Source organism: Scyliorhinus canicula, chromosome 18, assembly GCF_902713615.1.
Source record: "Scyliorhinus canicula chromosome 18, sScyCan1.1, whole genome shotgun sequence".
NCBI classification, from domain to species: Eukaryota; Metazoa; Chordata; class Chondrichthyes; order Carcharhiniformes; family Scyliorhinidae; genus Scyliorhinus; species Scyliorhinus canicula.
This window is the reverse complement of record NC_052163.1, coordinates 88,464,221-88,476,229: the sequence shown is the minus strand read 5'-3', so window position 1 is coordinate 88,476,229 and position 12,009 is coordinate 88,464,221.

Genomic DNA, 12,009 nt, shown 5'->3' with positions numbered 1-12,009 from the left:
CTCCCTCAGTGTTCAGGCACAGTGTCCATGCATCAAGGTCTGATTGGGATGGTAGGCAATTAGCTACACATGCTGCATGGCCCGTCCAGCCATGGGAATCCAATTGGCATGTGTGAAGTGCTCACTTAACCACGATTAGCAATTCCCTGTTAGCAATAGCCTTCAGCCGCATGGCAGGAGGCCTCGGCAGTCGGTGAAGGTGATGAGTGATTGTTGGGGCAGACGGGCAGGGACAAGAATGGGTACACATGATCCAGGGGTTAGCATGGTGGTACCGTGCATGGTTGCCTTGTCCCCTCCCCCCCCCCCCCCCCGCCTCACCCTCACCTTCCCATGGCAGCCCACCCCTGCGGAGGGTCCCCCATCCCCAGCCGAGGGTCTCCCCACCCCCGCCAAGCACTGGGTTGGCAGGCCCAGTGCACCCGGGTTCTTTGCCTGTGAGCAAAGATTGCTGCTCACCGCCTTGGCTCCCCGCAGAAGCCCTTCCATCTGGTTCACATTTTTCAAAAGGAATATTAATTGGCGCCAGTGTGACCATTTGCTGGGGAAGCCTATGAATGGCGTGAGGCTTCAGATATGGGCGGTTCCTGTTAATTTTATGGAAATAGGGCTTAAATGGTGATTCTTGGTTTCGCGCCATGCTATGGCGAGCTCCCGATTTCGCCTATGGGAGCTGGCCGGTTGCATCGCAAGCTGTTTGGCGGCTGGCGTGGTTCTCGTTTTCTGTCCTTCCTGTAATTCACCAGCCTTGTTTCGTTCAAGCGAGAGCGTAACGAGGCCCGAGAATCTCGCCCAAGGACTCTACCCCCACAGCTCTCTGTGACAAGGAGTTCCAAAGATTCACAACCCTCTGAGAGAAGGAATACCTCCTCAGCTCAGTCTTAAATTGGCACCCCTTTATTCTGAGACTATGTCCTCTGGTCCTAGACTCTCACATGAGGGTAAACATCCTCTCAGGATTTACCCTGTCGAGCCCCTTAAGAATCCATCTTTCAATGAGATCACCTCTCATTCTTCTAAATTCCAATGAGAGTCCCAAACTGTTTACGTTTGCTCGTAGGGTTATCCTCCTAGTGAGTGTTCTCTGAGCTGCCTCCAAACATCTTTCCTTAAATGAGGGGACCAAAACTGCTCACAGTACCCCAGACATGGTCTCACGAGTAACCTGTACAGTGGCAACCAGACCTCTCGACTCTTATATTCTGAATATATGGAAGGTTGAGGAGGCAATTGAAACAGCAAGTAAGAGAAGCAAAACAAGAGTATGGCAGCTAGCATAAAAGGAAATCTAAGGCATGAATTTTACGTTCGGTGGGCGCCTGACCTGAATGCATGTAAATTTGTGTGCATGCGAGCAACATTGAGGTCGGCCTGCATGTGTGGGAATTAGAGTGACGCCCACTGATAATCAAAGGTCCAATTAAGGCCATTAAAATGCCAATTAACACAGATTTTATGTTGTCCTTTTGATTTAGCGCCTATTGCATCAACAAAAAGCGTACGCGGGAGTTACATTTTTATAACTTTCATCCAAGGTTTGGATCAAATGACCTTGGTGCACACTTTCAGTATATTTGTGATATTGGTGCTGTCATGCTTTTGAGTTTTACCTCATTTCCTTTTGATTACGATGGCTTCCCCAACTGGTTCACCTACAAATCTGTGCCAAAGTTCCAATAAACTAACTCAGTCTGTACAAACCATGGGCATAAGCAATTGGCCTTGAAAATCTATGGCCAAGAGGCATATTGCCAACCCACATGGGGAGGTGGGTTGTTGGCTGAGCTGATGGTCGGGTCTCTCTGAACATTACACTGCCAATGACTCAGGCCTTCATTATGAGCTAGCATACAGATACAGCAGGGTTTATCATTAGAGATGTCTGAACTGACCCACAGCAGATGTAGAATATGACCAGATCCCAACATAATTTAAAAATGTTTTGCTAAACAAGGATACCCCAACAAAAGAGACTAGTCATGCTTAATTTGCAGCCCCCAGATACTTAGACCTCCCTGTAATAACCTTCATGAGACCCAAGGGGGGTGACCCAATTGATCTCCCCGTAGGATTCATGGAATGCAAGCTCCTCCACTGAGGGGTGGAGGATTAGCAGCTGGGACACATGTAACTAATATATAAAAGCCAGCTCAGATTGGGACTGGCAAGATTGGTCGCCCCGGCTGGGACCTATGTGTTGTAAGCCCTCATTGTGACCTTTACTTTTGCTTTACAAATAAACTTACATTTATATCACCTTCTGGGACTCCTGGAGATTTTCTACACCTCCCTGCCACCCGTGATCTTGTGATTCTACATCTGAGGTCGTTCAGAAACTTAAGGGCATAAAATTGATAAGAAGGAGGATGGATAGGCTCTCTGTATTTAAAGTTGTTAAGGCCCCAGGCTTCATGAGATGTATCCAAGGATACTGAGGGCAATGAGAGTGGAAGCTGCGGAGGCCCTGACCAAAATTTTCCAATCTTCCTTCGACTCAGGGATAGTGGCAAAGAACTGGAGAATTGCAAATGTTTCACACTTATTCAAAAAGGGGTGTTAGGATAAGCCTGGCAACTGCAAACTATTTATTAACCTTGGTGTTGGAGAAGCTTCTGGAAGCAATGGCCGGTTACACCGGTGGGATCCTCCAATCATTAAATGGGAAAACCTGTTGATACATGCATAGGTACATAGAAGATAGGAGCAGGAGGAGGTCTTTTGGCCCTTCGAGCCTGCTCCGCCATTCATCACGACCATGGCTGCTCATCCAACTCAATAGCCTAATGCTGTTTTCTCCCCATAGCCTTTGATCCAATTCTTCCCAAGTGCTATATCCAGCCGCCTCTTGAATATATTCAAAGTTTTAGCATCAACCACTTCCTATGGTAATAAATTCCACAGGCTCACCACTCTTTGTGTGAAGAAAGTTTCCTTATCTCTGTCCGATATGGTTTACCCTGAATCCTCAGGCTGTGACCCCTGGTTCTAGACAAACCTATCATTGGTAACAACTTCCCTGCATCTACCCTGTCTCGTCCTGTTAGAATGTTATACGTCTCTCTGAGATCCCCCCTCATTCTTCTGAACTCCAGTGAGAACAATCCCAACCTAGTCAATCTCTCCTCATATGACAGTCCCGCCATCCCTGGAATCAGTCTGGTAAACCTTCACTGCACTCCCTTGACAGCAAGAACATTCTTCCTCAGAGAAGGAGACAAAAAACTGCACACAATACTCCAAATGTGGCCTCACCAAAGCGCTGTACAATTGCAGCAACACATCCCTGCTTCTATACTCAAAACCTCTTGCAATGAAGGCCAATATACCATTAGCCTTCTTTACCGCCTGCTGCACCTGCATGCTTACCTTCAGCGAATGATGCACAAGGACACCGGGTCCTGCTGCACACTCCCCTCTCCCAATTTACAACCATTCAGGTAGTAATCTGCCTTCCTGTTTTTGCTTCCAAAATGAATAACCTCACACTTATCCAAATTATACTGCATCTGCCATTGGTTTGCCCACTCGCCCAACCTGTCCAGATCATGGTCACGGTTCACCTTCCCATCCAACTTGGTATCATCTTCAAACTTTGAGATGTTACATTTTGTTCCCTCATCCAAATCATTAATATATATTGTGAATAGCTGGGATCCCAGCACCGTTGACTAAGGTGTGACCAGAAGATCGCTCCACCTGCCAATGGTGGGCCACCTCTGCTGCGGCGAAACATGCCGCAGGTTACGCAAAAGATTTTAATAGTGTTCATCATGCCTTTTTAGGCCATTTCAGAGGACAGTTAATAGCCAACCACATATCCTGAGGTTCTGGCGTCACATGTAGGCCTAAAGACAGCAGATTTCCTTCTCTGAAGGGTAACGCAGAAGGAAAAAACTGTTCTGACCAGTTGATGTCCGACTGGCATCAACCTGTCTGAATTGATGCCCTACAGATCTCAATGGCATTCAATTGTAAATGACTAATAAACTTGTCAGTTCAACTGGAGTATTCAGAAATCCAGCTGTGACTTATGCTCAGCAAAAGGCCACCAGTGCAGTCACCAGTATCTATCAGCCGACATCTGCCAGTACCTATTGTCCTGCCTATTCTACTGAGCCAAACACATTACAGAAAGCCTCCCATAGTGGTCTTCATGCAATACTCTCAATCACTTCTTTATTATAATTAATTTTGATCTCATTAATCTTCAGATCACTGTACCCACTGGCTGATTTTGTCTTCAGATTTGCTTGCACCCATTGTGGTAAACCACTGCTGCACCTATGTTAAGTGATGTATAGTAGGACCTGTACTACAGGTACATCGGTAGTCCCTGCTTGCTGGCTCCGCCCAGTAGGCGGAGTATAAATGTGTGTGCTCTCCATGTTGCAGCCATTTTGGCAGCTGCTGTGGGAGGCCAGACATCAGAGAGCAATAAGGCCTCAGTTGTATCCAACTCTCGCCTTTGTGCAATTGATGGTGCATCACCCACGGAGAAATATCCTTGATCATCTGTGTCCAAAAAGCTACCCCACCCCACACCTCCATTATCACAAAGCGCCCCTCCCCCTTTTCCTTTGAATATAGTATTGGCAATATGTATCCCTGCCTGTGCCTGAGCTCCATCTGTCTCAAAGTGTCCCCAGCACTTCTGGGTTCCCATCGTCGCATTTTGGGGGTACCCTTGTGTGGTGGGAATCCCTCCAGGAAGTTCGCACACAAGTGTTTACCCGGCAATTGGCCGAAAGTGATAACTTCCTCTGGACAATTGTGCTGCATTGGGAACCATCCAACACAAAGTGATTTGAATCGCTAACTTCGGATGTTTCTGACAGTTCTACCCTGATTAGTTACTACTCTCAAAGAGTTAGAGCAAAAAAAACCTAACTCCAGAGTAATTATTTAAACACCCAGAATCAACATCGCACGGGGCCCCCGCACACACACTGATCCATTCTCCCTCTGTCCATACCTCCCGGACTGAGCCCTTTCCCGACTGAGACCCATCCCGGACTGACCCCCTCCCTCCCTCCCTGACTGAAGCCCATCCTGGACTGCACCCCCCCCCCCCCCCCCCCCCCCCCCCGCCCTCCCTGGCAGACTGAATTCCCTCCCTCCTTCCTGTACTGAGTCCCCTCCCCAACAGATCTTACTTCCACCCAGACAGCACCCCCTCCCCTCCTGGACTGACCCCCTCCCGCCCTCACTGACCCCCATTCTTCCTCCTCCCCCACTCCCCCCGACTGATACCCCTCCCTCCCGGACTGACCCCCGTCCCATCATCAATGACTCCCGCATCTCGCTTCTGGACTAACCCCCCTCACTCCCAGACTGACCCATCCTCCCGCTCTGTCTGACTCCCACCCTCCCTCACTCACTCCTGGACTAATCCCCCTGGAGTGTAACTTCGCAAAATTTGCAGATGATCCTAAAATAGGTGGGGAAGCAGGCAATGAAGAGGCGATAAAGATTTTACCAATGGATATAGATAGGCTAGGAGATTGGTCCATAATTTGGCAGATGGGGTTTAATGTAGATAAGTGTGAGGTTATCCATTTTGGCTGAAGAAAACAGAAAGACAAATTATTATCCAAATGGAAAGCAGATTCAAGATGTGTCTGGGCAAAGCGATCTGGATGTCTTTGTTCACGAGTCAGAGAAGATCGGTATGCATGTACAGCATGTAATTAAAAAGGCAAATGGAATGTAAGCATTTATTGCAAAAGAACTGGAATATAAAAGTAGAGAAGTGTTGTTGTAATTGTATAGGGTGTTGGTGAGACCATGGCCGGGATTCTCCCCTACCCGACGGGGCGGGGGGCCCCGGCGTAGCGGAGTGGTGTTAGGCCCACGCCAGAGTGGTTGGCGCCATGCTGACTGGCGCAAAAACTGGCGCCAACGGCCTTTGACGCCCGCCGGCCGGCGTCGGGGCTGGCCGAAAGGCCTTCGCCGGTTCACGCATGCGCCGGTGCGTCAGCTGCCGCTGACGTCACCATCGGCGCATGCGCGGTAGGGGGCTCTCTTCCGCTTCTGCCATGGTGGAGGCCCTGGCAGCGGCAGAAGAAAAAGAGTGCCCCCCACGGCACTGGCCCGCCCGCCGATCGGTGGGCCCCGGTCGCGGGCCAGACCACCGTGGGGGCACTCCCCTGGGTCCGATTGCCCCGCGACCCCCCCCAGGACCCCGGGGGCCTGCTCGCGCCGCCAATCCCGCCGCCACTAGAGGCGGTTGAAACCACGGCGGCGGGATTGGCCTCTCAGCGGCGGGACTTCGGCCCATCGCGGGCCGGAGAATCGCCGCAGGGGGCTCGCCGATCGGCGCGGAGGGCACGCCGATCGGCGCGGCACGATTCCCACCCCCGCCAATTCCCGGGTGGAGGAGAATTCCAGCCACGGCGGGGGCGGGATTTTCGTTGCCCCCGGGCGATTCTCCGACCGTGCGGGGGGTCGGAGAATTGCGCCCCATATCTGGAGTACTGGGTCCAGTTTTGGTCTCTGTATTTGAGGAAGGATGTGGTGGCATTGGAGGAAGTTCAGAGGAGGTTCACCAGATTGATTCCAGGGATGAAAGGGTTGACGTATGAGGAGAGATTCAACAGTTTGGGCTTATACTCGCTGGAGTTCAGAAGGATGAAAAGGCACAGATCGAGGTGTCCTTGTGGGGAAATCTAGAATAAGAGATTGCGGATATAGGTTGAGAGGCAGTACATTTAGAACTGAAATGAGGAGTAACTACTTCTCGCAGTGGGTCGTGAATTTATGGAACACACTGCCCCATATTGCAGTAGAATCTGAGTCATTAAATAGTTTCAAGAAAAAGATAGATATATTTTTGATATAAAAAATGGGTTAAAGGAATATGGGCAACAGGTGGGGAGGTGCATTTGAGACCAGGAAGAGATCAGCCACGATCTGATTGAATGGTGGAGCAGGCTTGAAGGGCTGTACTGTCTACTTCTGTTCCTAAATCCTATGTTCCCTCTCCCGGACTGACCCTTCCATCCCCAAAACTGGGTCTCACCCCCCCCCCCCCCACTAGATCCATGCCCCCCGCCCTCCAAACACCAGGTCCGACCCTGACCCCCCCCCCCCCCCCCCCCCCATCCCCCCGCCGCACCTGCCCCCCAACTCCATCCTGGATCTGGCCCAACCTCAACTAGATCCGACCCCAAGCCCCTACGGGTCTGTCCCACCTTCCTCCACCCCCCACTCTGCTTTCCTTCAACCTAATAACTTACCTGCTCTCTGTAAATTGTCCCTTTAAACCTCCCCTTAATGGCAGTTACTGCCATAAAAAGGGGTGTTTCTCACCTGTCTGTGCCCCAGTTACTCTACAACGATGCTACCCGGGGCTGCGATTCATTGCTCCTGTCTTTCGCAGCCGGAGTTAGGAAGGTTGGATGAGGCAGAAGCTTTGGAATCCCAGCATATGTAACTCTGGCAAGTGTGGCAATCCGCTTGAGATTGGCACTCTGCGGAAGCTACAGGCCAAATCTCTCAATTGCACAACCCCTCCCTGGTCTTGACCCTCACCGCTTTATATTGTCTTGCAATTGACACATTTTCCAAATGCAATTCCAGCCAAAGTGTCTGTTGTTTTTCTTTTTGTCACAAAAGGGATATTGGAAACGATATATAAGTACATTAATGACAATTTCAGTCGTGAAATTTAAGTGAACAATCAACAATGGTTTAATTGTCCTCATTACTGATGACTGTCGCTACATCAATTCATTAATTTGGCTTAAATTCGACCAGCTGCCGTGGAGGGATTTGAACCCATATTCCAAAAGCATTAGCCTGAGCTTCTGGATGACTAGTCAAGTGACATTACCCCTACTTCACCTACCTGCCCTCATTGGTTATCACTTCTGCCCCATAACTTCAAGGACCCGGGTTCAATTCCGACCTTGGGTGATCGCCTGTGTGGAGTCTGCACTTTCTCCCTGTGTCTGCGTGGGTTTTCTCCAGCTGCTCCGATTTCCCCCCACAGTCCAAAGATGGGCAGGTTTGGTGAATTGACGATGCTAAAATTGGCCCTTAATGTCGAGGGATGTGCAGGTTAGGCGTGTTACAGGGGTAGGGCAGCAGAGTGCGCCTAGATGGGGGGCTCTTTCAGAGGGTCAGTGCAGACCAAATGGCCTCCTTCAGTACTGTAGCAATTCTAGTATTCTATCGCCCCTCCAGCTAAACAGTGATCTATAGCAACCACTTACCCCTTGCCTTGGCTAATTGGGTGACTGTAGCAAATGCCTGTCCAAGCGCAGCAAAGGTGAACACCCTGACCACCTGCCAGGGTCAGGTCTTGCCATTCTGATGGCAGGATTTAGAGACCCTTAATAGGTCCAAGTATATTTGAGAAGCTTCTCAAATTTTCTCCAGAGGGAAACAGGAGCCTTCAATTTAAGGCAATTGCCACAAGAATGATGCATGAAATGTGACAGATGCAGCAAGCAATGAGCCAGAAAATAAACTGCCTTTATCTCAGGTAATGTTCAATATGTTATGAGGAACATCGATTTACAGTACTTTACTCTATTACAGAATATTGTGGGTGCATTTGCAGCCATTCAGGTTCAAATTCCATGTTTACATATTTAGACATTGCACGTTTGATCAGGAGATTGATTCTATCGTGCAATAGAGTAGATTATCATGCCAGGATATTATAGCTTTTGTCTGGAATCAAAGCAATTCTGGGTCAAAGAAAGAAGCAAACAATTGAGAGAATTTTTTTGAAGTGTAAAGTGGAATCCAATTGATTGAAAAATGGGATGAAGTTGTAGGTTAAGCCTTCCAAGGCTTCACTTGTTGCCACTCAAGTTTTTAAATGTGTTGATGAGGACAGATGTGCATGACCAGAAGTGAGGACTCCAATATTCACATCTTGTGTCTGGGAAGATTTTTATATCATTGTCGAGGTTTTTGTATAAAAGAAGCAGCAGGAACAAAACTAAATTAATATGCAAGAGTGCATTTCTGCATTCTAGCGCGGAAATTCTAGTGACACTAATGGTCCAACAGGGGCAATGGCCCCATCTCTAACTCCAGGGGCTAGGATACTAAAATAATACAATTCAACAGCATAGAACATAGAACAGTACAGCACAGTGCAGGCTCTTCAGCACACGATGTTGTGCCGACCATTTATCCCAATCGAAGATCAACCTAACCTACACCCCTTCAATTTACTGCTGTCGATGTCCCTGTCTAAGAGTTGCTTAAATATCCCTAATGACTCTGACTCCACCACCTTTGCTGGCAGTGCATTCCACACACCCACCACTCTCTGTGTAAAGAACCTACCTCTGACATTTCCCCTAAACCTTCCTCCAATCACCTTAAAATGATGTCCCCTCGTGATAGCCATTTCCATCCTGGGGAAAAATCTCTGGCTAGCCACTCTATCCATGTCTCTCATCACCTTGTACACCTCTATCAAGTCACCTCTCTGCCTTCTTCGCTCCAATGAGAAAAGCCCCAGCTCCCTCAACCTTTCTTCATAAGACATGCCCTCCAGTCCACGCAGCATCCCGTAAATCTCTTCTGTACCCTCTCCAAAGCATCCACATCCTTCCTATAATGAGGCGACCAGAACTGGACACAATATTCTAAGTGTGGGCTAACAAGAGTTTTATAAAGCTGCAGCAAAACCTTGAGGCTCTTCAACTCAATCCCCCTGTTAATGAAAGCCAACACACCATATGCCTTCTTAGCAACCCTATCAACCTGGGTGGCAACTTTGAGGGATCTATGTACATGGACCCCAAGATCCCTCTGTTTCTCCACACTTCCAAGAATCCTGCCTTTAACCCTGTATTCAGCATTCAAATTCAACCTTCCAAAATGAATCACTTCACATTTATCAAGGTTGAACTCCATCTGCCACTTCTCAGCCCAGCTCTGCATCTTGTCAATGTCCTGTTGTAACCTGTAACATCCCTTGACACTATCTACAGCTCCACCAACCTCCCTGAACAGGCACCGGAATGTGGCGACTAGGGGCTTTCCACAATTACTTCATTGCAGCCTACTTGTGACAATAAGCGATTATTATTATTATTATTCCTGTGCACACCTGACAAAATCAGCTCCATCCAAACCATTTGCACTAAGGAGGTTCCAGTCAATATTAGGGAAGTTGAAGTCATCCATGACAACAACTCTGTTACTTCTGCACTTTTCCAAGATCTGCCACCCAATCTGTTCCTCTATCTCTCTGCTGCTATTGGGGGTCTATAGAAAACTCCCAATAAAGTGACTGCTCCTTTCTTGTTTCTGACTTCCACCCATACTGACTCAGTAGACTAACCCTCCTCAACTACCTCTTTTTCTAAAGCTGTGGTGCACTCCCTAATTAACAGTGCCACTCTCCCTCCTCTTTTACCTCCCTCCCTATTCTTCTGAAAACATCTAAACCCCGGAACATCTGAAAACCATTCCTGCCCCTGTGAAATCCATGTCTCCGTAATGGCCACAACATCGTAGTTCCAAGTACTGATCCATGCTCTACGTTCATCTCCCTTATTCCTGACACTTCTTACATTGAAATAGACACACTTTAACCCATTCCACTGAGTACAACTTTGCCCTATCAACTGCCTGTCCCTCCTCACAGACTTGCTGCATACTATTTCTTCCTGTTCAACAGCTACCCTATCTTCCGATCCATAGTTCTGGTTCCCATTCCCCTGCCAAACTAGTTTAAACCCTCCTGAAGACCTCCAGCAAACCTCCCACGCAGGATATTGGTGCCCCTCCAGTTTAGGTGCAATCCGTCCTTCCTGTACAGCTCCCACCTTCTCCAGAAGATATCACAATGATCCACATATCTGAAGCCTTCACTCCTGCACCAATCCTGTAGCCACGTGTTCAGCTGCACTCGCTCTCTGGATCTTGCCTCACTTGTACGTGGCACCGGTAGCAATCCTGAGATCACTACTCTGCTTGTCCTGCTCTTTAGCTTCCAACCTAACTCCATAAAATCACTTTTTAGATCCTCAAACCTTTTCTTAGCTATGTCACTGGTGCCTATGTGCACCACAACTTCTGGTTGCTCCCCCTCCCCCTTAAGAATCCTGTAGACTCAATCCGAGACATCCCTGGCCCTGGCACCCGGGAGGCAACATACCTTCCGGGAGTCTCGCACGCGACCACAGAATCTCCCATCCATTCCCCTAACCATTGACTGTCCTATCACTATTGCTTTTCTATTCTCCCCCCTTCCCTTCTGATCCACAGAGCCAGACTCAGTGTCAGAGACCTGGCCGCTAGGGCCTTCCCCCGGTAGGTCATCCCTCCCAACAGCTTCCAAAACGGTATACTTGTTTTGAAGGGGAACGGCCACAAGGGATCACTGCACTGTCCGCCCGTTCGTTTTCCTTCCCCTGACTGTAACCCAGCTACTCTTGTCCTGTACCTTGGGTGTGGCTACCTCCCTGTAACGCTTCTCTATTACCCCCTCTGCCTCCCGGATGACCTGAAGTTCATCCAGCTCCAGTTCCCGAACACGATTTCTGAGGAGCTGGAGTTGGGTGCACTTCCCGCAGTTGTAGTCAGCGGGGACACCGGTGGTATCCCTCACCACCCACATCCAACAGGAGGAGCATGTAACTGCCCTAGCCTCCGTCCCCTCTTACCTTACAGAATATAGCTGCCCTGTGGACCAACTGGAACTCCGTCCTCTGACTCTGCTCCCAGTCAGCTGCACTCTCTGTAAACTCCCGGCTCCCTTCACGCTTTTTGAGGAAAAGAAATGAAAGGAGCACCTTACTCCCTCCTCACCTAACTCCCTCAGTCACCAAACTCTCACTATAGCACTCAAATGCACCCAAATACAGCACTCAGTGCAAACAAGGTCTGCACTGTAGCTGGATCACCTTTATACAGTGACTCGAGCCTCTGAAAACTGGCCTAATCGAGCAGAATTGTATTCAATCACAATCTGTAACTTAATGGCCCGGCAGATCTCCCATTCCTATCGAGCCAGGGGATTAGCCATAGTTTAATGAA